Source organism: Grammomys surdaster, unplaced genomic scaffold (genome assembly GCF_004785775.1).
Source record: "Grammomys surdaster isolate TR1022 unplaced genomic scaffold, NIH_TR_1.0 243, whole genome shotgun sequence".
In the NCBI taxonomy this organism is placed as follows: Eukaryota; Metazoa; Chordata; class Mammalia; order Rodentia; family Muridae; genus Grammomys; species Grammomys surdaster.
The window spans coordinates 4,464,494-4,488,158 of NW_021604688.1; the positions used below are offsets into that span (position 1 = coordinate 4,464,494).

The 23,665-nt window shown below is 43.4% G+C and overlaps 1 protein-coding gene across 1 annotated transcript in view; it reads left to right on the forward strand.

Annotated features, from left to right (window-relative positions):
* Positions 1-717: 717 nt before the first annotated feature.
* The window catches only part of Mapre2 (microtubule associated protein RP/EB family member 2), a 135,750-nt gene continuing 112,802 nt past the window's right edge, over positions 718-23,665 (forward strand). Inside the window, exons 1-2 of the mRNA XM_028774843.1 lie at positions 718-765; positions 21,120-21,181. The gene's annotated coding sequence lies outside the window, so the exon portion shown is untranslated. The remainder of the gene's footprint in view (positions 766-21,119; positions 21,182-23,665) is intronic.

Sequence of the window (23,665 nt, forward strand, 5' to 3'; positions counted from 1 at the left end):
AGCAGCGGTCGGGACCACTTCCAAGAGCAGCAGATACTGAGCCTGGTATTGAGTCAAGAACATTTTCTTAGTTCGTTTCATTAAAAACAGCTACTGCTGTTCCAGATGGACAAGTGCCCGCACCAATCAACTTCCGGAATGAGGTTCCCCAGTCCGGAATCTACTTTCCAGCTAGAACCCAAACACCAACAGAATCAAAAGGTAGATTTGGAACCTCGGTGTAGTTACTAAATCATTAATAGCGCTATCTTACTAAGAGGCGCTTCTTTTAATTAATATTCGTGGGGAAAAAAACTAGTTTGCTCCTCGTCATCCACCAGGTCCTAGGAATGAGTGCAAATAGTTTCGGGATGCAGTGCAGACCCCAGGCGCGGCTACTTCAGGGTGGGGCATCACTTTTGAATGCTTTCTGTAAGCCTCGCCCTCCTTCCTGCTCCTGGCTGGATACAGCCATCAGCAATCTCCATTTCTCCCCAGGCACTTTTCCCTCCATCACTAGTTTAGCGTATCTGACCCGGAGTTCCTCAGCGAACCACCTCGTACCTGTGGGTACCCTCCCCAGCTCGGGTCTCAACCTGCACCCTGCACCCTGCATCCTGCACCCGGGAAAGAGGCGGCGCCAAGGGGGCTCTCCCGAGTGGACTCTGACGGTGGCAGACGGCGAATCACGTGAGTCTGTGGAGGCGGAGCGTGGCCCGCTGAGGGGGTGGAGAAAACAAAGCCCCCAGCTGTCAGCAGAAGAAGGAGGCGACAACGCCGGAGCAGGTGAGTCAAGTACGTTCAAAGCTGTACAGCCCTGGCGCGCCCCAACACCCTTTGCCCTGGGTCGGTCCCTCCCAGGCCGGGCGTTGGCCGCGCCTCTCCCACCCTGGCCAGGTTTGGCAGATCCCGGAGCAAGCGGATCCCGGGGTCTCCAAGCCCATCAAGAAGTTATTGAGCCCAGGGTGTGTGCGCAACCGCGCTCAAACGGTTCGCCCCTCTCTTTGGGTGGGGGGGCTAGAGCGGTACACCCATAGAAGAGGAAGGGAGTGAGGGCTGCCACGTTGGCAGACACAAAATGAACTGGCCGAAGAGTGAAGGCTGGGGACACCTAGGAGAAGGGGACTTGTAGATGGGCGCCTCCAGTGCTCGGCTCCTTCTGCCGGAGGACTGGGACATACCCGGGCTGAGAGCCTCCGGAGCTGCTATGCTAGAAGCTGCGCACTTTGGGGACAGACCTAGAAGTGCCGCGCGCGCGCGCCCACCGTCTGAAGGGTAATCCCGAACCCCCAAACTCTGGGGCCGCCTCCGGTGTGCCCTGTGCAGAGACAGGGGTCTCACGGCTGGGACCGATCACTCCTGGATCCAGGGCTTGGGATCCGGGTGTGTGTCAAGGAAAGTGCGTTGCTAGTCTGCTCCTGAGTTGTTTGTCACGCAACACCCGCAGAAAGAGAGAGCTACTAGGAGACCACTTCTCTGGTTTAGAGGGGCATTTTCAGCCTACCCTTCCAAGTGCTGCGCAGAAGCCAGAAGTGATGCTACAAAGGCCTAGAAAGAGGGGTGGGCTCAAAAAGACCCTCCGCTCTGAACCTGAGCCTTAGGCAACGCGGACTTCTGAAAGAGCGAAAGGGTCTGGTTACTTTCCAAGCCAGTGGCAAAGGCGCAGCTGCAGCCTAGGAGGAAAGAGGCAGCAGCCAGCCATTGGCCCAGGAGCCTTTGTCTTAACCTCCAGTCCCCTTCTGTTAGTCCTCGTTGGGCCAATGGAGCGCTGAGTAATTAATATTCCGAACATTAGCTGTCCCTTCACCTCGGCACAGACGGTCCTGCTGCCCCTCCCTCCTACTCCAGCCGGTGTTCACTACCACCTCACCTCCAAGTCTTCCCTGGGGAAAAAATAATAATAGTAAAAGAAAAGAAAGGAAGGAAGAGATCCGGACCCACTGAGCAAAAAGATAATGCCAAAAGCACTACAGAGGGGTCAGGGCAAAAATCAAGGGTTAAGTCAATGCTCACACCGCGCATGCCTGTGTGCGAGGAGGGAAGGAGTCAGTCGCAGGAACTTTCTTGATTAGCATAAGTATCTGCCCCGGGGCCGCGCGGTGCGAGGCGGAGGCTCTGCCCTAGCTTAGGTGCAAGAGAAGTCCAGTCTTGAGTGAGGTCTGAGGGACCTGCTTCTGATCTGAGGGGACACGGCGAGGGTGCGACTTGGCGGAACAGGACGCTAGGATGAAACAGATCAGAGATCAACGGGTAATCAGAAAGGTAAAGTGGGGTGCTTCTTTTGGACGCTAGATTTTAGCAAGCAAGGATAGGGGTGGGGTGCTCGCCCAGGCAGTCCCACTTGAAACAACTCGCTTTGCTGTCACTTTTGTCCACCAAGCTAAACATCCGTTGCCATTGATCTCTGAAACAGGGTGGTCTTTGGGTAAGCTTCACAATAAAGCTTCCTTTACATGGGAAAATGATGCTGCCTCGAAGCTCTGGTTTCCAAACTTGGCTTCCTCATGGAATCACCTGTGGAGATTTTGGGAATTCCTGGTCTCTACATTCCATCCTAAGCCATTTAAGTCTGATTGTTGCGGGGGGGGGGGGGCGGGGGCTAGAGAACTCAGCATTATTGGTATTAAACAAAACTTGCAGGTGATTCCACTGCATAGCAAGTTGAGAACCACCTTGTTAACAGCAACACGGTTCTGAGACAAGAAGCCACTTCAACTACTTGAGTGGGTGAGAGAGAAAGAAGACACTGAAACTGGGTGCCAGTGACTCACACTGTAGGGCAGGTGACTGTCATCTGGAGGCCTGGCAGGTTGTGTCATCTTTCTACAACAATATTTCCCCTTCCCTGCATAGGGTCTTGTTACTGCTGGATATTTGGAAGTTCGCTGCCCATGCCTAGTGTGTGCACTGTTGTTAAGGGAGACGGATAGAAACTTTCATTCTGGCCATGACGCATGTAGCAGGCAGCAGGGAAACCCAGCAGAAATAAACCATGAGCAGCCTGGTGAGTCAGCAGGCTGTGCTCCAACGCCTGCCCAGTGAATAGGAAGTAATTCTGGCTTGTCGTTTATTGACTGGCACACACTCCACTCCTTTGAAAACACATCTTAGTATCTGACCAGGATGTTTGCTTGTCAAAGTTTCTCCCTCTTCAGCACTCCATCCTACCTACTTTGAATAATACTAGCTGCTGTTAGCAGGGACACTGAAGACTCCTAGACAGCCTGTCCTTTCTTTTGTGGACAGCACATCTTAAAAGGCTCCTGGGAAAGTGTAAAGTAGTTTGGGTTATCTCAGATATAAGAAATCGAGAGGAGGAATTTGCAGTGTGTACAATTTTTTGAGTTTTTTTTTTAATGCCCGCCATACACTATTTGATGCATTCAGGGCTGAATTCAATAAACTGCTTACATAGAAATGGTTATACCTATCATTTCGTATGAAATTTTGGTTGCTGTTGATCAAACCTCTCTCCATTGCGCGAGTGGGGCAGGCGGCATGAGGACAGGAGGGTCTTCTGGGATGTAGAGGATGCTATGGGAAGGAAAGGAGGGAGGTGGGATTAGAGGACCAAAAAGAACAAAGTGTGTATGAAAATGCCACAAAGGAAACCCACTACTTTGTAGGCTACATTTAATAAAAATTCTATGCTATTTATTTTAAAGATGGCAAAAACAAGTCACAAGTCAGGCTCACATAAGCCATGGTTTAGTGAGAGCACAGCAATATATATATTAGTACACAAAGGATGACTGTCAGATATTATATTAAATATACTTATTTTCCCTCTTTCTGTTACTATTCCTTTCCTTTCCTTTCCTTTCCTTTCCTTTCCTTTCCTTTCCTTTCCTTTCCTTTCCTTACTCCCCCTCTCAGTATGTCACTGTTACTCTGCATGCCATTGACCAACCTGTTCTCAGTTTCCTTCAGGGCCAGCATTGCCTGGTATACAGCAGGCACTGAATTCTGTCAGACGCTGCACTTCCCTTGAACCTGTGTTACAGCAGCTGTATACACTGCTTGGGACTGTGCATGTTCTCCTAAGGACCTTTATGTCTACAGGCCCTATAGTGCAGTCACGGGCTTTGTCTTGGACATGCTGCTTGCTTGTTCTACCAAAACGTGACCAGAGCACTGGGAAAAAAATACCTGCTGTGTGCAATCAACTTCATTACTTTCCATGTTTCATATTCTGGATATGTAGGAACCAAAATCCCCTTGTATCTCTGAAATAGCTATAAAATGACAGCTAATGTCTTTACTAAGCCTTTCTGAGTGACAGTGTGCTTTGAGCATAAACTATAATTGTTGTGTGTTGGAATCACACTCATGGATCAAAGGTTCATTTCACAGAAGTTCACTCATAGGAAAAGAGCATGTCCACCTGTAAGTGCCTTAAGGAATTCATTAATCAAGGAGTGGGTTCAGAATCGCTTAATAGTTAACCTGCTCCTTGTCTCATCTGCCAACTGAGCTTCTTAAAATAGAACATGAATGTAGCTTCACGGTGAAGCACTACTCAGTGTATTCAAGACCTGGGTTCAATGATCAGCATATACACAAAAGAACAAGTGTGCTTCAATATATTTAAAAGTAGGAATTCTGTTTTATTTTGACTGGTACTACCCCCACCCCAAGTAAATAAAGACTTATAGGATTTTCAAAAGGCTGATATGATGCAAATATAGCCATTCATACTTTCTGAAGTTTTGACTGTCTTTTGGGGACTATAAGTAGGGGGGTTGCAATGCTTGGGGATCTATGCAGAAGACAAGATGGAAGATTCTGAGAGCTGAAAGTAGGGGACTATGTAAGGAACCAGCATCTTCCAGACACAACAGAGTAGATGTACATATGAACTCAGACCGTGACAGCGCCCACAAGACTATATAGGGTCAAACCAGACAAGAATCCCAGCACACAGGACAGGAGGTGAACATAAAGCCCCACCCCAGCCACAAAGCATTTGGAAATAACTGCTGGGAGGGAAAAAGTCAGCGTTTCCCAGTGGCATTGGAGGTATTAACCAGAGTCCAGGGCAGGCCCCGTGCTCAGGAGCAGTTGACCAACACAAAATGGACACTGTGGTTTTGGTTGCTTTTTTCTTTTGATTTTTGTTTGTTTGGTTAGTTGGTTTTATTTTGGTTTGATTTGTTTTCAAAATGGTTTCTCTGTGTAGCCCTGACTGTTCTGGAACTCAATCTGTAGAGCAGGCTGGCCTTGAACTCAGAGATCTGCCTGCCTCTGCCTCTGGAGTGGTGGGAAAAAAGAAGTGTGCCACCATCACCAGGCTGGTTTGTTTGTTTGTTTGTTTGTTTGTTTGTTTTTAAGAGTGAGAGATAACATGAAGTTGGATGGGGGGGAATGGGGATCTAGGAAGAGATGGGAGATGGGAAAGAATATGATAAAAATACACTGTAAAATTCTCAAAGCACAAATTCTATTTAAAAAAATCACATAATTATTGCTGGCCAACTCTATGCCCTGGCATAGAGATAGAAATAAACTTAAAATTCACAGCTTCATATAATTCAGAAATCCACAGACTGGACTACCATCTGTTTTTATAAGATTAATCTTGGTAGCTTCTCATGATTGAAAAACATCTAAAAAATAGTATCTGGAGACCTCTGAAAATACTGTGAAACTCAAAATTTTGGATCCAAAATCAATTTTCATTGGCCTGTCCCCTGCCTGTGTGTGTCCGTGTTCCCAGTGGCTGCCCCTCTACAGCTCTGCCCCATTGGGAGAGTGGTGTGTAGGCTGTGTCGTTCACAAAGCCTACAGCACTTGCTGGATGTTAACATCAAAATTCCCAGGCAGACGTCTAGTCTTCTCCAACTCGGTTTACTCCAATCCAAATAAGCACTTAATGCTTAAACCTTTGCTATTTAATTTTAAACAATGCCTACTAAACCTAGGTCAGGTAATCACTAAAGACAGAAGATAGTATTTGTTTTCATATTTTCTTGTGTGTATATTTACTTTGTAAGAATTGTTTCTTCCCAAATCATGTAGACTCTTCTAATTCAGTTAAACATGGAAGCCCAAATGATACAATATTAGCCTGTCATTGTTTCTAGAGTTCTAGAAAAATGTAAAAACAAGCCCCCTAGTGATCTCCTGCCCTTTAGTAATGGGGACTTCCTCTCTCACTGTGTGACCCTGGCTGACCTAAACTTCTGTACAGCAAGCTTCTTGCAGCACACTCCTGGTCTCTGCCTCCCAGCTCTGAGATTCCAAGCGTGCACCTGGACATATGTGTACTTACTGTTTCAGCATGTAAAGGCCTAATTTTGAGATTCTTTTTCAGCTATAGACATTTTTTATCAATAATTTATAAACTTAAAATGTGGCGGAGAAGCTTAGGGGAAATGTTTCTACTTTTCTGAAGTAAAAAATAAACAAAATAATATCTATGTAGCATTATAACTCTGCTGAAGTTGCTATTATGTCATTACATCATGCCATGTACAATTGCTTTAGACTTTGCAGATTCGAAATTAGATAATGTAATGATCCAGGAATTCCCATGAGTCCCTCCAATAGGGCTGAACTGATTCCTACTGACTAGGATTCTAAAAGACATTGAAAAGAGTCTCAACATCTTGTTTCCCGATGTCCTTCAGTTAGGGGACTTCCTCCTCCTGTCGCTGCCACAAATGAAGAGTTTGCAAATGAGTTTCACTTCAAATAGAGCCACCATCTGGATGGCTGGGGTCCCCTTCATCCCTTGCAGGTCTGTCCACCTACGGTTTAGGAAATACAGTGTCCTTTTCTTCACTAACTTAACCAAATGTTATTGTAAAATCTGGGGTAACTGACATGAGCCATTTCTAAAAACAAAACTCAAAGTCATAAATACATTTACCCCACTAGGATTGCTAATAGACCTGCTGTGTGAATTACTGACTTCGAAGCAGATTTCCCCACTAGTCTTCCTGTCATAAATGATAATCTGCCTTTCAGTAACATCCCCAGTGATCCAATAGACACATTAACCTTTGTGGAATTGGGTTCTAAGAAGCATGTCCTAGCCCCTAACCATTGCTTCCACCCACTGATCCAGAGCCCAACAGGATAAGGCCTGTGATACAATGTCTTTGGTGAATCATTTGAAGGTCTTGCTAGTCTAAAATAGTCTAAACAATAGATAGTCTATAAAAGTTTGTCTAAAAATATCAATGCTTGTTAAGTCCCAGTGCCACTGAGGAATGGTCTTAAGCTGACATGAGTATTATCAGTTGGTGAGTTTGGATGGGTGTTAAGAGATAGACACATAAAGGTTGTCCAGCAGAAGGTAGAGAACACCTTCTACACTCTAGAACCTAGAGGCTGGAAGGAGCACAATGAATGCCTGACAGATGCAAGGCTGTTCTCTTCTTGAATGATGACATACACTTTTCCCTGTATAAAAACCTACACATTTTATATCTTTAAAGTCTCAGGCCTTGGCTTCCTTCCTCATTTTCTCCCTATCAGCTATGATAAATGCTGTTCAGCCCTGCATTCAAAGAGCCTCACCCTGGGTTTTCCTCCCCCACATGCTAGAAGTCATTTTACACCAGTGTTTCTAAATATGCATTAAATATACTAACCAATAAGGCTAGGAGAGATGTCTCAGCAGTTAAGAACACTCGCTGTTCTTGCAGAGGACCCACATTTGGCAGTTCATAACTGCCTGTAACTCCGGTTCCAGGAGATCCAATACTTTATTCCAGTCTCTATAGTCACTTGTACATGAGTGATACACAAACTCATATAGATAACACACACACACACACACACAAACTTTATTAATATCAACAAAAGAGCAGTAGATGACTTGGTTTTTGTTGTAGAATGAGTGTTCTGTGGACTTGGGGGACAGACAATTTCATGGAAGCAGGGAAGATCAGCCCTCAGCCCCTGTTTTGAGTAGTGAGGGGCTGGTTAGGGCTTTGGAATCAGTGCCCCAAACAAGAACCATCTGTTAGACAGAGCTATTGTTTATCTTATTTGAAAGGAACCCGAGCCTCCTGGTACTACTTACCATCTTCACCCACAGTCAACCACACAGACAAAAAGTAGTGTAATGTATTCAAGTATCTGTGGCCTTTTCTCCTTCAGAGTCTGTTGCTATCCGTGTCTTATCACCATGGACACCAGCTGCTGCCCACTCATGCATCTGAGTCCGGCTTCACGACCTCTGGGGAAGAGTGCATTAGGCTTTCTTTCTGGCCTCAACTTTTATCCTCTCAGTGTGTGGTGACACTCTTCAGGGTAATTTGCTCAGACCTGGGACCTTGGGTGGAGTTGGGAAGAGTCATCTTGACACCTTTAGAGTGTGCCACGTTAGGCAAGCAGATGCAGATGAGCCAGCAGCTTGCGTAGAACAATGATTGTGTTCTGTGTCTGGAAACATCAAGCCCAGCTCACCTGAGTCATATTTTCCCATGGGGTTAAGAGCCCATCCCAAGGGAAAGAAATTCTTAACTGGCTGCTTTGAGGAGTGGTTTTGCTGTAGAGTTTGCTGTTGGAATCGGGAAGCTCCTGGAATGTTTTCTCTTTTTTTAGGTTTTTTTTCTTTTGTTTTTTACATTTGGGAGCGGGGGCGGTTTCCTTTTAAACATAATAGCAGGTTTTGTCTCTAAGCTGCTGATAGTAATTTTGTCTGCCTTTGACTGACAAAATTCTTCATTTTTCTGAAAATTATGTTTGTTGATCCTGAGTGGAGGTGCTAGAGATGTTTAAAATTAAACCAACCACTGACGACAAGGAGAATTATCAAAGTGATTGCCAACGAGGCAAAAGGGGCATCTACTAACATGTCCTAAGAGAGCAGGAGTTAGGATCATCCCTAACTCCCTCTCTTTGCTCAAAAGTTAACTCTAAACAATGATCTTGATTTAGAACTTGCTCAAGTCAGATAGAAGACCATTCCGTCTGTTTTTCTTAGTCGCTGTAAGGCAGTTTGAACTGGTGGTCGGGAGATGTGGCTCTTGTTATAGCTGTGCATAACCTGCAACTCCAGACAGCTCAGTGCACCACTGTGGGCTCCAGTCTTATCAGGAAATGACAGCATCATGCCTTACCTGTCCTCTGTCCACAAAATATCTCTATGCTCTAAAAGGTGGTTAGTAAGTCATTTTTACGGTAAAATATAGTAAACAATATATTATTTCCCTTGAAGAGTCCATAAATTAATTTCTAAGCTCAAGGAAAACATGTAGCTTTAATAATCTGCCAGTGTGTTGAATTATTTAATCATACTGGAGTATGAAGCAGTAGCAGTAAGTTCAACTGGCTAATAATTTTATGTATGTAGAGTGCCGTGCCAGCTTCTCAAAAGCCTAAAGCACTGTTATCTCTGGCAAAGCATATACATTAAGACTAAAATCATCCCCTTACAGGCAGATGTGGTGGCACACACCTTAACCCCAAATAGGGAGGATGAAGCAATATTGTGGGTTCTAAGCCAGCCTGAGCTACATAATAAATTCAAGGCCAGCCTGGGTTATACAATAAGACTCCATTTTAAAAACATAATTAATGAACAGTAAAGCAAAAACATCTCCTTAGAAACTTCCCAGCTGTTCACACATTCCTGCCCTCGCAATGGGTTCCCACGAATGGTTACCACTGGGTCCTCCCTCATCAGTCAACTGGGCCTAGAAATAAAGACACCAGCTATAATAACTTGCTGAAGGTGAGGTAAGGAAAAATCAGAACTAGTGACCATATCTAGCACTGTGCTGTGTCCCCTTCATACCTCAAGATACAGAGAAAGCAAGCAAGGTTGTGTCACTTGACCTCCTGTTACTACTGAATTCCCAGACACTAACATGGCACCTGCCAAAGGCAGCAGAGCATGCAAGGACAAGAAGAGACTTTAAACACAGAAGGAAACCAAGCTTAACAAAGCATTTCCTTTATCTAAATTAGGGGGAAAAAAAGGTTTCCTCTTTTGAAGGCTGGAATTGAGTTGTCCTGAGTATATAGAAGTCCCACATCAGCAATTGTGACCAGACAGATAAATAGTTGCCGTTTCTGTGGTCCAGAGACCTGAAAGTTAATGTCCAGTGGAGCTTAGCAGGGACATAGGACAGGCCATCCTTTCCTTCCCAGGGCCATATCGTCGCTGCACTCTGCCAACTTGCCCAGGACACTTTGCCACTTCTGCTAGGTTTAACCAGAGCTGGTTGTGTTGTACCTGTCTCAGATGAACGGCATGATCAGAGTGTTTAGTGGAGGGTCTCAGGGTCAGCACACAGCTCTCAGAATCATATACCTTGCATTGTTCATGCTAAGTAGAAGTGTCTGGAAGATGCTGGTGACTTAGGGGGATCATCTCATGTGTCCTCCTTTTCTTCTAGATAAAACAAGCCATGGAGAAATTTCTGCTATAATCACCTAGAAGTTGCCATGTTTTTGCATTTTTAGTTTATACCTTGCTGTTGAAGGTGCTTGGTAAGTCATCTTAGCTCCCCCTAGCTCCCATGCACATGAGAAAAGCCAGTAAGGATCCTGCTCAAGATTTATTAGGGTCCCTTGTGTCAAGCTGTCTTAGATCTCTTAAGACAGGATGTTGTGGAGCTAGAGATATAGCTTATTAAACTTCCTCTAGTCTGTGGAAAATTTGGGGTTCAATGTCCCCTAAAGGAAAAGTTTTTTAAATGATTCCCTTTATCTGTTTTAGCCATTGGGCTTTCCTACCGTTGATTTTTATTGATTGCTTCTGACTCTAAAACACTCTGATCCAGGGTTCAAAGGGAGTGTTCAAATTCATGGGTGGGTGTGTGTTTTGTGTGTACACATGCATGTGCATGCATGCTTGTGTGCATATTCACGTGTGTGTCCGTGTGTGTGTGTGTGTGTCCGTGTGTGTGTGTGTGTGTGTGTGTGTATAGATGCATTTATGATGTGAGTTCATATTGGAGGCCAGAAGACAACCTGTCCTTCTTCAGGTGACATCCACTTTGTTTGTAGTTGATGTCCACTTTGTGATTGTTGACTGGAGGGTTTATTTGTTTGAAACAATGGCTCTCTTAGTGGCCAAGAGGCTAGGCCAGCTGACCAGCAAGCCTGGGGACATGACTGTCTCTACCCCTTCAACACTGGGATTACAGCCATGCAGCAACACACCCAGCTTCCTATGTGCGTTCTGCAAATGGGCCTCAGCACTTCAGTCTTTCCAAGCAAGTACTTTACCATCTGAGCTATCATTCCAGCATGTCAGTTGTCTAATAATGATCATAAAGTTGTCTTTTCCACTTATGTAAATATTTATCGTAGCTAAGGAATTTTTATATGCAACAGCAATTTTTTGTGTAGACACATTTTATAGGAAATTATAAACACAAGAGCCTAGAACATAAATGGCATGCCTAAAGTCACATAAATGGGAAAAAGTTGAAGCCAGGGATCTTTCTGTGGTTCCCATGCTTCTATCAGACAGCCTTATCAATCATAGCTAGATTCTCTGGGATTCAGAAGTCCTCTTACTCCATAAAGATACTGAACTACAGCAGTAACTCAACCACCAATGACTTCATGTTTCTCTCAGAAAGATCCATAATGTTTCACACTGATGAGATGACGCTGGTTTGAGTTCACCATAGACTGGGCCCCTTGGCTTTCTGGAATTCATAGACACTTCTCTGTTTCAAATTCCCAGTGCATCAAGAGAGGGCATGATTAGCTGTTCAGGAATGGGGCTGAAAGTGCAGGCCGTCTCAGAAGGTGTTTGGAATCAGGTGCTTTGGGGAAGACTATGGTACAAGTGTGTCACCTCAGGGCAGACATGTGGACAACCTCAGTTCAACTGGTTTGGAAACAATAGTGGGAAGATTTTAAGGTTTTAGTTTATTTTATGCTTCTGACTGAACAGCAAATCACATGACCATGATCCTATCTCTCAAACACATGTTGCGTAGTGGTTTAGAGTCTCCTTTGTCCACATAAATAAAAATAGTAGGGCTAAAGCAATGACTCAACCGCAAGTGTTTCCCTCACAAGCACTAGTACCAGAATTTAGATCCCCTCACCTTCAAAAAACCAAATTAAAAACAAAAACAACAACAACAACAAAACACCCAGATGCCAGGACCGCACATGTCTGTAAGCCTAACACTGGAGATGAGGAGACCGGGGAGGGGTGTCCCTAACCCTGGAGATGAGGAGACCGGGGAGGGGTGTCCCAGGGCTTATTAGTTAGCCAGTGTAAATAAATTAGTTCAATAATAAGCCTTGTCTTAAGAATAAATAAATAAGGTAAGACATGGAGGAAGACACACATAACATCCTCTGCCCTCCACAATGTGTGCAAATGGGCATACAAATGCATGCACATAGACATGCCCAAGAAAAATAACAACTATTTCACTGAAGGTACTATCCATTCTGAGCTATCCATTCTGGTCATCAGAGGGGAAATAATAAAAGTATATTATAATCAATCTCAGTGCATTTGCAGAGTAATTGAGTAACTAATTGAGTTCATATCATTATCGAGGACAGGACTTTCCCTAAGGACCTGAGAGCTGGACAAATCTGTTATCCTGAAACATCCAAGGTGTGACAGGACAAGGACAGTGACAGAACACTAATGCCCCAGGATGGACTTTCCACCTAGTTTTGCTTTGGTCCATTGCAGAGTCTCAACTATGAATGCATGTGCTTGAATCAGGATCAGCTGAGTGAATGAGCCATCTGGTTAAGTGTGTTTGGTTGCCATAGTAACAGGTTTTGGAAAGAGCCCTGAGAGAAGTTATGTACCCTGCAATTCAAAGGGTGGTCCCCAGACCAACAGCATCAGAATCACCTGGAAGTTTTTTAAAGGAGGATAGATACTAGCCTCCCACACCCACCCATTGCTACTGACTCATAATCTGCATCTTTTAACAAGATTGCCAAGTGAATCATAAAGTCTGAACACAGCCTTAACCGAGACTGAGAGGCAAGATGCTCACTTCCAGAGTGAAAAACGCAAATAACTTATACACCCTGCACACTAATCAAGACAGTAGTAGTCACACCCTGCACACTAGTCAAGACAGTAGTAGTCACACCCTGCACACTAATCAAGACAACAGCAATGATAAATCTTCCCCTTTAGTATGCCCACTCTTCCTGTCAATAACAATGTATTCATAGGCCCTGGAGTATTTCTGTGTCTGCCACTTATCTAGCCTGTAAGTCTTCTTGCCATACTTTGTAGATCTTTGTCTAGTACAGTGCCTGGCATATGACAGGTGTGTATGGTGGTAGTAAAACCTGCAGGTGCACAAGCGGATAAACCTTGGCTCAGGACTCAACCCTGCCACAGCCTCAGTTCTTGCATCGGTAAGACATGGAGATGCACACTCCTCCTGGGCTTTGAAAAGAACGTAAAGATGTAGTGCATGAACACAGCACCTGGTGCACAGTAGCTGTTTTTAAGTGGTGCTGATTCATATGTGCTCAGTGACTGCTGGACAAATGGCAAGATAGGAACCTCATATAAGAACTGTGAAGCTGAGAAGCTGGTGTGCTGTTAACGGCTACCATACATAAAGCTGCATTTTAAATTATAACAGACAAAGGAAGTGTGACACAAGAAAAGGGAAAGGCCAGCAGGGTCAGGGTGAACTTGCAGGAAGTGTGTGTGGTTAGGAACCAGGAGACCAACATTTGCACAGCTGCATCCGTGTCAGCCGGTGCCTCTCTCTGTGCTTTGGCTCTCCTCCTAAGAGTAAAATTCACTAAGTCTTCTCTCTTTCATAGAAAGAAACATCCTATAGTTTGCAGTGTAGAAAATCATACCTTATTCATACCTGTATCCCTACCTACTTCTTAACACAGTACCAAGCTCACAGGAGATGTGCACAGTGCAGGATTGTCCAGTGAGATTCAAGCACGTGCTCTCTGTGGAGATGAAAACCTCACCCCTAACAGACATGATCTTATTTCTTAGAGCAGTCATTCTCAACCTTCCTTTAATACAGTGCTCATGTTGTGGAGACTTCCAACTATAAAACTATTTCTGCTTTGTTACTATAATTCTATTTCTATTATGACTTGTAATCTAAATATCTTATATTCAGAATATCTGATATGTGACCCCCCCCCAAGGATTGAAACCCACTGTTTGAGAACCCCTGACTTAGCAGTCTCCTGGGGGTGCAAAAGAAATGGCCAGAGGACTAGTGTCTAAAGGGCTTCTTGAAGGTGAGGGCAGGGTGGGTGAGAAAAATTCGGAAGTTTGTATCTACTAGTCCGAGCCCAGGAGAGTTCCCACAGGAAAGCCATAAGGCAGAGAAAAGGGCAAGGGTGGAGGGGAATGTTAAAAGGCCACAGGGGAGTTATGATTTGGAAACTGATATTTAAATTTTTGCAAATTGTTACAGTAGCCAGATGTGGTAGCACTTGCCTATAATCCTGACATTCAGGAGGCAGAGGCAGGAAGATCACTACAAGTCTGAATGCAACCTGGTCTATATAGAAACTTCTAGGCCAACACAGGCTACACACCAAGACCCTGCCTCACAAAAGAATAAGCCATGTTTGGTTTCTGGCACCCACACTGTGGATCACAACACCTACAACTCTAGTTCCAAAGGTTCCAGTGCTTGCTTCTCACCTCTGTAGCCACTGCAGTGCACATGATATGCATTTATATATGCAGACAAAGCACTCACACACATAAAAATATGAAGGAAAAATTATATAAAAATATCAATAGATATAATGGGAGGAAGTTTCTTTAAAAAAAAAAACCCTCCAAGTGGGGCTGGTAAGATGCTCAATCACATATGGACCTGGGTTCAATCTCCAGAAAATACTTAAGAACCCCAAGAATGGTAATATTCAGGCTTTTAATCCCAGTATTGGGAGGGAGAGACCAGAGAATTTCTGGGGCTCATGGATATACTTAGATTTAACCTACTCAGTGAATTTCAAGCTAAAGAGAGATGTCGCCATCTCAAAGAAATAAGAGGGATGGTACCTGAAATATGACAACACTTCAGGTTGACTTCTATGTCCCAGATATATGTGAACACACATACATGTGCATCCACGTGTGCTCATACACACAGATGCAAGTATTTCCACACTGGACATTTTGATTGGACTTCCTCCTTTAAAAAACTTCTCCCTGAGAATGTGATTGGAGATTCATTCCTGGCACATCCTAGAGTATTTCCAGAGTCAGATGGAGTTCAAAATGCATCTTCCATTCAAGGATCTGAGTTATTGATATATCTCTCAAAGGTCTGGAAGTAGATTCCTCTACAAGGGAAAGCCCACAGCAAGAGGCTCCAAGAGCAGTCCTGGGCTCTTCACACGGGCTTGGACAGGTAACTTGTGTCCAGACGCTATGCCAACATCTCCACAGTTCCACTAACATGTGTCACAAACTCTGAAAATATTGTGTGTGAAAATACTGTGAAAATATAGTGTTGTAACATCTCTGTTACCCTGTCAAAGCCCTGTAATACTTTTAATATGCTGCTTCCTTGGTGGGCCAGGAGGATAACAGACTACAGAGACGAGACACATGGAAAGCATGTCTTAAGTTTCCACCATGTCTCAAACACTGTTTGCATCATAAGCTCTGATAGAAAACATGAAACTGAAGCTCTCCAGGCAACTTTTCTGCTTTGCTATATTTTGGTATCAACTGTACACAGAGCGAAGGGTTATTCTCTACTTCCTGTGTTTCCAGTGAACATGGATTAAAGGCATGGCTTCAATGGCGCAATTATAAAAAAGCATTTTGTGGGGTTACAATGCATGCAATATTTCTTATGGATGTGGTTTGCCTTGGTGTTTGGGGAGTGTTTTGATTTTGGGGGGAGTTGTTTTGTTTTTTAAAGAATTTTACTTTCACAGTGCCACTCATTTTTTTTAAAAAAATCTAAAATAGAAAGGGCAATCTTAAAAATTATTTGTGTTCTGGTTCACATGGGAAGCAACAGATGGAGAAATGAGGATTCCAAGAAGAGATTGTTATGCTGTGCTTGGAGGAAAGGAGCCAGTTTTGTAGCTATCACTTGGGATTGTCCTTCCAGTGTATGGAAACCAACGCATGTAACCCTGAGAAGTTTAGACCACCATTACCACCTTCAGTATATGCCACCCAAATCCCTTTATCATCAAGCAATATTTTTAAACTCCTTAAATATACAGCATGGATCATTTGGCAATTTGTCTTTCTTAAGGAGAATGAGTCATAGTAGACGTGATATCCAAGCCCCCATGTAACCTGACCTTTTTTGCCAGCACATGCCCTCCGTCATTGGTTTTTGGTTTCTCTGGTGCGTGCTGAGCCCTGTGTTTCCCGGCAGTGAACAGCCCTAGGCTGCCCCTGGAGAGGCCACAATCCCAGCTCAAGACCACTAATTGATGTGCTTGCTGGAAGTTGGTATCAAGCAAGATCAGTCTCAGGATTAATAGCATGTGCCTCTCTGTTAATGTTTATAAGATGCCCTTTTCCTAGAAAGCAGTGGATCTCCCACAGGATAGAATATGATCTGCAGCTGGAGCCCTTCAGTATCTCAGAATGCAGTAGGAAGTTTGGAAATTCAGGCTACAGCTCATTCTGAAGACCTGAGAAGGCTGCATCAAACCCTTCGAGGAAACCCAGGCTCAGGCCCAGCCATGACACCTTCTTGAAAAAGCTGGGGAGGCCTGATGCTGTCTCTAAGAACAATGATCCAACTCGTGTAGATCAGAAGCTATATTGGCCAGCTACAGAGCAGAAAGAATAATAAGTTAGCTGGTGACATGCATGGCTGGAGATACTTTTACATCCATGTTTCCTCCTGACATGTCTCATGCTCCTACCGTTTTATGGCCAGGCATAAAGACAGCAGTTGTTTGAGTTCAGAGGTGGAAAAATCTTCATAGGTGGAACAGATATTCTGCTGGCATACCTTGAACAGAAGATGCTGGAATTCTGAGTTTGTTGAAAAAAAGGATTGGAAGCTTTTAGAGAGTAGACTTCTATGAAATAGAAAAATGTGCTTTGTTTAATCCTGTCATGACTTGTGTCCTAACAAAAGGGTTTTTTAATTAAAAAAAAAATCATAGAAAGCAGAGCTGGCTTATTGCTGCCTATTTCTGAAGAAGAGTTAGTTACCTGGTACTCAAAATGACAGAAGACCACAGTCTGTATGAGAAGAGAAAATGAGGGACATGTTGTAGTCAAGTTTAGAAATAGACTTCCTGTCTTGTCCACAAAATCCAGGAAAGAATAAAATTCTATTCCTACACAGAGAGATGTGGGATTCAGAGGGATTCCTGCTCCGTGTGAACGTCAGAGAATATAGATTCATCAAAGTGCATGAGGTAGCAAACGTGTTCAGAGCTCACGTTCAGCTTTCGCTGTATGCATTTGTAGCAATGTTTAGAATTTTGATGAAGAATTGGACAGACTGGGGGCTAGAGAGATGTCTCAGAGGCTAAGAGCACTTGCTGATCTTGCAGAGGACATAGATCAGGTTCCCAGCATCCTCACCGTGGCTCACTACTCTGTGTAACTCCAGCTCTGGGAGATCCAAGACCCTTTTCCACCTTCATGGGAACCAGGGATTCCTGTGCTGCACAAGCATCCATGCAGGCAAAACATTCATACACATAAAAATGTAAATGTAGGAGGTTTACATAAAAGAAAACTTTAAATTCTTCATCAAGGAAATTCCTGAACATCTCATCTAGGTTGACTTTATCAGAATATTTGCCTTTCTTGCTGGAGAGATGACTCAGAAGTTAAAAGTACTGGGTGTTCTTCCAGGGGTTCTGAGTTCAATCCCCAGCACCCGTATGGTAGCTCACAATATAACAGGACCCAACGCTCTCTTCTGGTGTGCAGATGGACATGCAGTCAAAGCTTCTGTATACATTAAATAAAACTGTGGGAGGGAGGGAGGGAGGGAGGGAGGGAGGGAGGGAGGGAGGGAGGGAGGAGCTAGACCTTTCTATTGCCAAGCCTCACAAACAACATGAACAGTCTAGTTTGACTTCATGTCCTATTATTGCTTGTCCTCACTTCAGCTGGCCAATGTCCCCATGCTTAGGCTGTACCATTTAGCCCTCATCTAACGGGTGCCCAGTGGCATCAAGTGTCCTGTCCTGTGCTTACCTGGCTCTCTGCCCTCCTTCTTCATGTAAATGCGTTTTTATTTTTATCTATTTTACCCATTTTGAATTGTTTGTCTTGCTTTTCAGTTTTGATATCCCAGATATTTGTTCTTTCTCAGATAGAGACAAAATGTTTCTCCTAGTTTAGAGTTTGCATTTATGTCTGTTTCACTTGGGCAAAAGTTTTTCATTTTGATTAAGACCAGTTCATCTGTTTTCTGTTAATAGACTATAATTCTGATGTCAAAACTAAGAATATTTGCTAGGCTCTGGACCCCAGTGATTTCCTCCTTGTATGCTTATGCCTTTTTTTTTCCCTAAGCAGTTTCTAAGATGTATCAAAGGACTGGCTTTTCAAAAAAGTATTATTTGTATTTTATGCGTATGTGTGTTTGGCCTGCATGCATGTGCTGTGGGCCTGCAGAGGCCAGAAGAGGGCGTGAGATCTGCTGGAAACAGAGTTATAGTCACTTGTGAGCTGCCATGTAGGTGCTGGGAACTGACTCTAGATGCTCTGCAAAAGCAGGAAGAGCCCTCACCACCGAGTCATCTTTCCAGCCCCAAGGGATTGGTTCTTACCATTCAAAGTGTGAGGAAAGAGAGAGCAAATAGATGGTAAGGTCTATGAGGTACAGCCCTGCCTGCTGCACAACTCACCCCGCTACTCTGAGCGCCATTGCTCTGAGCCTCTGTTTTGTTTGTAAGATGATTTTATCTAATACAATTAAATTAATTTAAATAGTGAATTGTCTAGCACATACAGAGTTCCACAGATGAGCTCACGATTCTCCAAGCTGCTCTGTCACAGCTGCTGAGAAATTAGCAACTGGCTGCTTTGAGTAAACAGAGAAAGGTCACTTGTGTACAGATGAGACAGAATCTTCTAAGGGCTAATTATCTGGTTTGTAGATAAACTTATGCTCCTGCCTTCAAGCTTGGTAGCCAACCTCTTGTTTGGTAACAGAACTACTGAGAACTAGTTTAATAAAGAAGTCAAATGAAAATTTTATTCTTATGTTGAAAAAAGATTTCTGAAAAGGTGAGAGACTTTAGGAGTCAAAATTAATGAGACCTGGGTCTTTTAATCTGAATTTTAGTTTATGAACTAGTATTACAGGAACATGTAAAATACCCCCACAGACATAAATTCTGTTATAAAACATATATGAACATTCATTCTACCTGTTCTATATAAAATCATATACATGTGTGTGTATGTATATAATAGTGAGTTTATCTGAATCTAATTCTTAAAATCATTACTATGAGATTTTCTGCCTTTTAAATATGGCAGAGAATTAAGTTTTTAACCTGAACTTTGATCCCTACAGGTAAGTTTCTCTTATCTGACTCCTTGGCACCAGATATAAGATTTCAACAGTTTTAAATATTTTTTAATATTTGCATACACATAATGAGTTATGATAAAGTTGGGCCCCATGTCTAAGCACAAAATTCCTATTTCATATATGCCTTGGGCATATAGCCCCAAAGTCATTTTATATTTTAAACAGCTGTCTACATAAAACAGTTTCAGCCTGTGACATCCTTTACTTGTGGCATCATGTTGCCATTCAAGGGTGCTCAGATTTTGGAGACTTTGGTGTTTCAGCCTCCTAGACTAGGGGATGTGTTTCCTATGTAACGTTAACAATCTAAGCTCTGGATGTGTGGTGGTGTCCACGCCTTTAATCCCAGCACTCCAGAGGCAGAAGTAGGTGAATCTCTGAGTTCAAGACCAGCCTGGTCTACTGAGTGAATCCTAGGACAAATAGGAAAAACAAAACTGAACAAAACTCCAGTTGCATATGTAACAGAGAATGGCCTTATCTGGCATCAATGGGAGGAGAGGCCCTTAGTCCTGTGAGGAAGGCTCAGGACCCAGCATACGGGAATGCTAGGGTGGTGAGGCTGGAGTTGATGGGAGGGTGGGGGAGCACCCTCATAGAATGGGGGGTGGGGAGATAGGGAGTTTCCAGAGGGGAAACTGGGAAAGGGGATAACATTTGAAATGTAAATAAAATAACCCAAAACAACAACAACAAAAACAAGAAGAAGAAGATCCAGCAGTAGTCTTTATCCATTCTTTACCATCCAACTGTTACTATTTTATTCTTCTTTTTCACTACCCTTACATGGAAACTGTAAAATTCCTACTGATTCCCCCTTTAAAAATCAGCACTAGTAACTTTGTCTAGAATGGATCTCATCATGGTAGATTTGCTTCAATACATTGTTTTTGGGTAACAGATTCTAGAGGATGATCAGAAGCATTTCTGAGTTAGTCACAGAAACAGCAGATGATTGTTCAGGGCAGGAATCCAGGTGGAAGATAGGAAGGGACTTCTCTCACTTGTTGCTGGGGGTGATAGGAAAGACATGCCTAGAAGATCACCTTTAGCGGTATCTGGCGGGACTATTAGCAGTCTCCTCAATAGCCAGAGATGTTCCTGTGGTGGGCCTCAAACCCAGGACCTCCCACATCGCTCAGCCTCTAGAACTGAGTCTACCACTCATCCACTGTATGGTTCAGCCAGGTAGTATTTTAGAGGGAGTAGTGAACTGATAGAAAGCAAATAAGTTTCTGTTTCTTGTGTGTATCACTTCCAGTTTGGCTTGGCATTGTTTATAATGCTTATGTCGTCCAAATTAGCTAGAAATGGTTTTTGTACATTAAGCCCGTATTGATACTAAATTTAAACAAATATTTTTAAAATAAATTTTTAGAACTGCAAATTAAGCCAAGTTTGAGCAAGTCTGAACTCTGATACAGGCACATAATGCCCCAGGAGGGTCCTGCTTCTGGGTTATCTGATGGATGGAAGACACAGGACTTATCACACAGTGTTAGAGAGATTAGGAGATGAAAACAGTTCTCTTCGTAGATCTGCCATTATACTGAAATTTGAAATTTTCAAAGCAAAATCAGTCCATTTGGGGTATTTGTGGAACATGCTTTCTTTAAGTTCCATTGCTTTACAGTGTTTTCATGATGTTACTTCGCTCATTTCTTTTCCTTGTTTTTTGTCCTCTTCTAGGGTCCCATTTCCCAGAAGAACCATTCACTTCAACAGCCAGGGAGAGTGCCTGGATGTTCAAAGTAAGGTTTCAGTATGCTCTACCTTGTAGATTCCGTTGGTGAATTAAACTGGACTGACTGACTGACGGTACTGCCTAAATGGCCAACTTGTTTTTAGAAACCATTTCATGGTTAAAACCAGTGTTTGAGTAAATGTCCTCTGAAAAGGCACTGCTCTTCAAATGATGCCCTCCTTCCCAAGTGTGACTGCTAACAGAAAGTCCCCTGAAACATGGGCAAGCCAATTAAAGTTTAATTTGGGAGTTATTAGTGGTCATCGGAGGGAAAAATATCAAGATATGGTCAAAATAATCCTGTGACATTTCTAGTTATTTTTAAATAAATGGGGTGTTACTTGTTATTGTAAAGAATATAAGGTGAACCTTAGGGAAGGGAGGGATAGAAGAGGAAGGAAGGGAGACAGGAAGGGAGGGAAGAAGAGGGAGAAAGAGAAGGGGAGGGAGAGAGGATTATGAGATAAATGCACATATCAGGTTGATGGCAAAGCCCCTGAAAGCCCCTCTGTGTTTTCAGTTTCTGGTTTGTTTGAGACAGGATCATTTTGATCTTTAGCTGTCTCCCACTGGTACCCTAAATCTCTGCCTGATAACGCCTTCAAAGTGCACCTCCAGGGGCTCCCAAGAACAAAGGAACAATTAACTAAAATTCCACCAGATGGCAATATTTGGAAAGCCATTTCGAGAGCATTCAAAGCTCTGTGCTGTAATTATTCATGTGGGGAATGGGTCTCAGGAAACATCAGGTCCTAGATCTCATCAAAAGTGTTTTCCTCCATCATATTTTTAAAAAATGTATAGAAGATGTGTGTGCGATTGTATGTGTTGCTTTCTCCTGTTGTCTTATGTTCTGGACTGTTAAAATTAGAGACCTCGTCTTCAAATAGTTCTCTAGAAGGTATCAGCCTGTGTTAAGGGCTCAGATTTGTGACTAATAGAAATGCTAGGGATGATGGATGTCGTGAGGAAAAAAGGACCCTGAAGCTCCTCCCCTATGGATTCTTGTTAGAAAGTCACCTTGATATGAAAGCAAGAGAAATGTGCACATGCAGAATTGTCGTTTGCATTGGCTTGGGATGGTTAAGGTTACCAGAGGGAATGAACAAACTCTTCATGTTCACTCTAGGCAAGCAGACCCCTGGACCCTGACTGTTATCCTGGGGCCCAGAGCAGGCTTTAGAAAGACAGGTATAACCAAGAAGAGAAGCATCCTGAACTTCCCCTGTAGCCATAGGAAGCCATTTCTGGGAAGGTACAGGGAGCCTTGTAGAAATGAATCTTGTGTTATTGGCCATTCTAGTGGTTTGTCAGGGATAATCCTGATTAACTACCCTTGCCCTGCGTATGAGTCATCTAGCATCCCTGTTTGCCTACAAAGAATGTCTCTATTGATGGTAAATCTTCACATCCCTAACTCACATGGTTGAAGAAGTAATAGAAAAAGATGAACCATTATCTAAGGAGACTGTATCTCTTTATAACTCTTCTATCTGGAGCTATGGGACAAATACCTTTTTAAAATATACTTTCTTCATTTCATACAAGTGGAATATGGAGATAGCTCATTCAGGAAACTCCCCGCTATGCATGCATAAGAACCTGAGCCTGACCCCCTAGTACCCAAGTCAAAAACACCAGACATGCACAGTGGCAATGACTCAGCACATAAGAGCATGTGTTGCTCTTGCAGAGGATCCAGGTTTGCTTCCCCGCATCCACTTGGTGGCTCACAACCACCCCTAACTCTAGTTCCAAGGGATTCAGTGCCTCCTTCTGACCGCAGATACCAGGCACACATTTGGTGCTCAAACATATAAGCAGGCAAAATATACATAAAATAAAATAAGTAAAATGTTTTTAAAGTTAAAAAAAGAAACTCATCAACCTTTTTTTAAAAAACTGAAGTGTAGTGGTGCATGCTTGTCACCCCAGTACTGAGGAGGCAGGGACAGGTGGATACTTGGCAAGCTCTAGGCCAATGAGAGACCCTGTCTGGAAGATGGACAGAAGATGGATAGCTTCTGAGGAACACTGAGGACTCCCAGATGCAGGCATGCCCTGCACACCCTCCTGCTGCCACAGGAACACTATCTAGGGGTAACCTATGACCCCCAGATGCAGCCATACCCTGCACACACGCACACATGCACGCTCTCCTGTTGCCACCTTGCCTCCCTGTCTCCCATCTCTCTGTTTGTTCTTTTTTATTCCCTTAAGTTGTATTTTGACTTTTAAGTCAGGCACACACAAATGGTTCAATGTGTTCATATAAAATCTAGAAAGCACCAATAAGCCGGGCAGTGGTGGCACACGCCTGTAATCCCAGCACTTGGGAAGCAGAGGCAGGCAGATTTCTGAGTTAGAGGCCAGCCTGGTCTACAGAGTGAGTTCCAGGACAGCCAGGGCTACACAGAGAAACCCTGTCTCGAAAAACCAAAAACCAAAAAAAAAAAAAAAAAAAAAAAAAAAAAAAAAAAAAAAAAAAAAA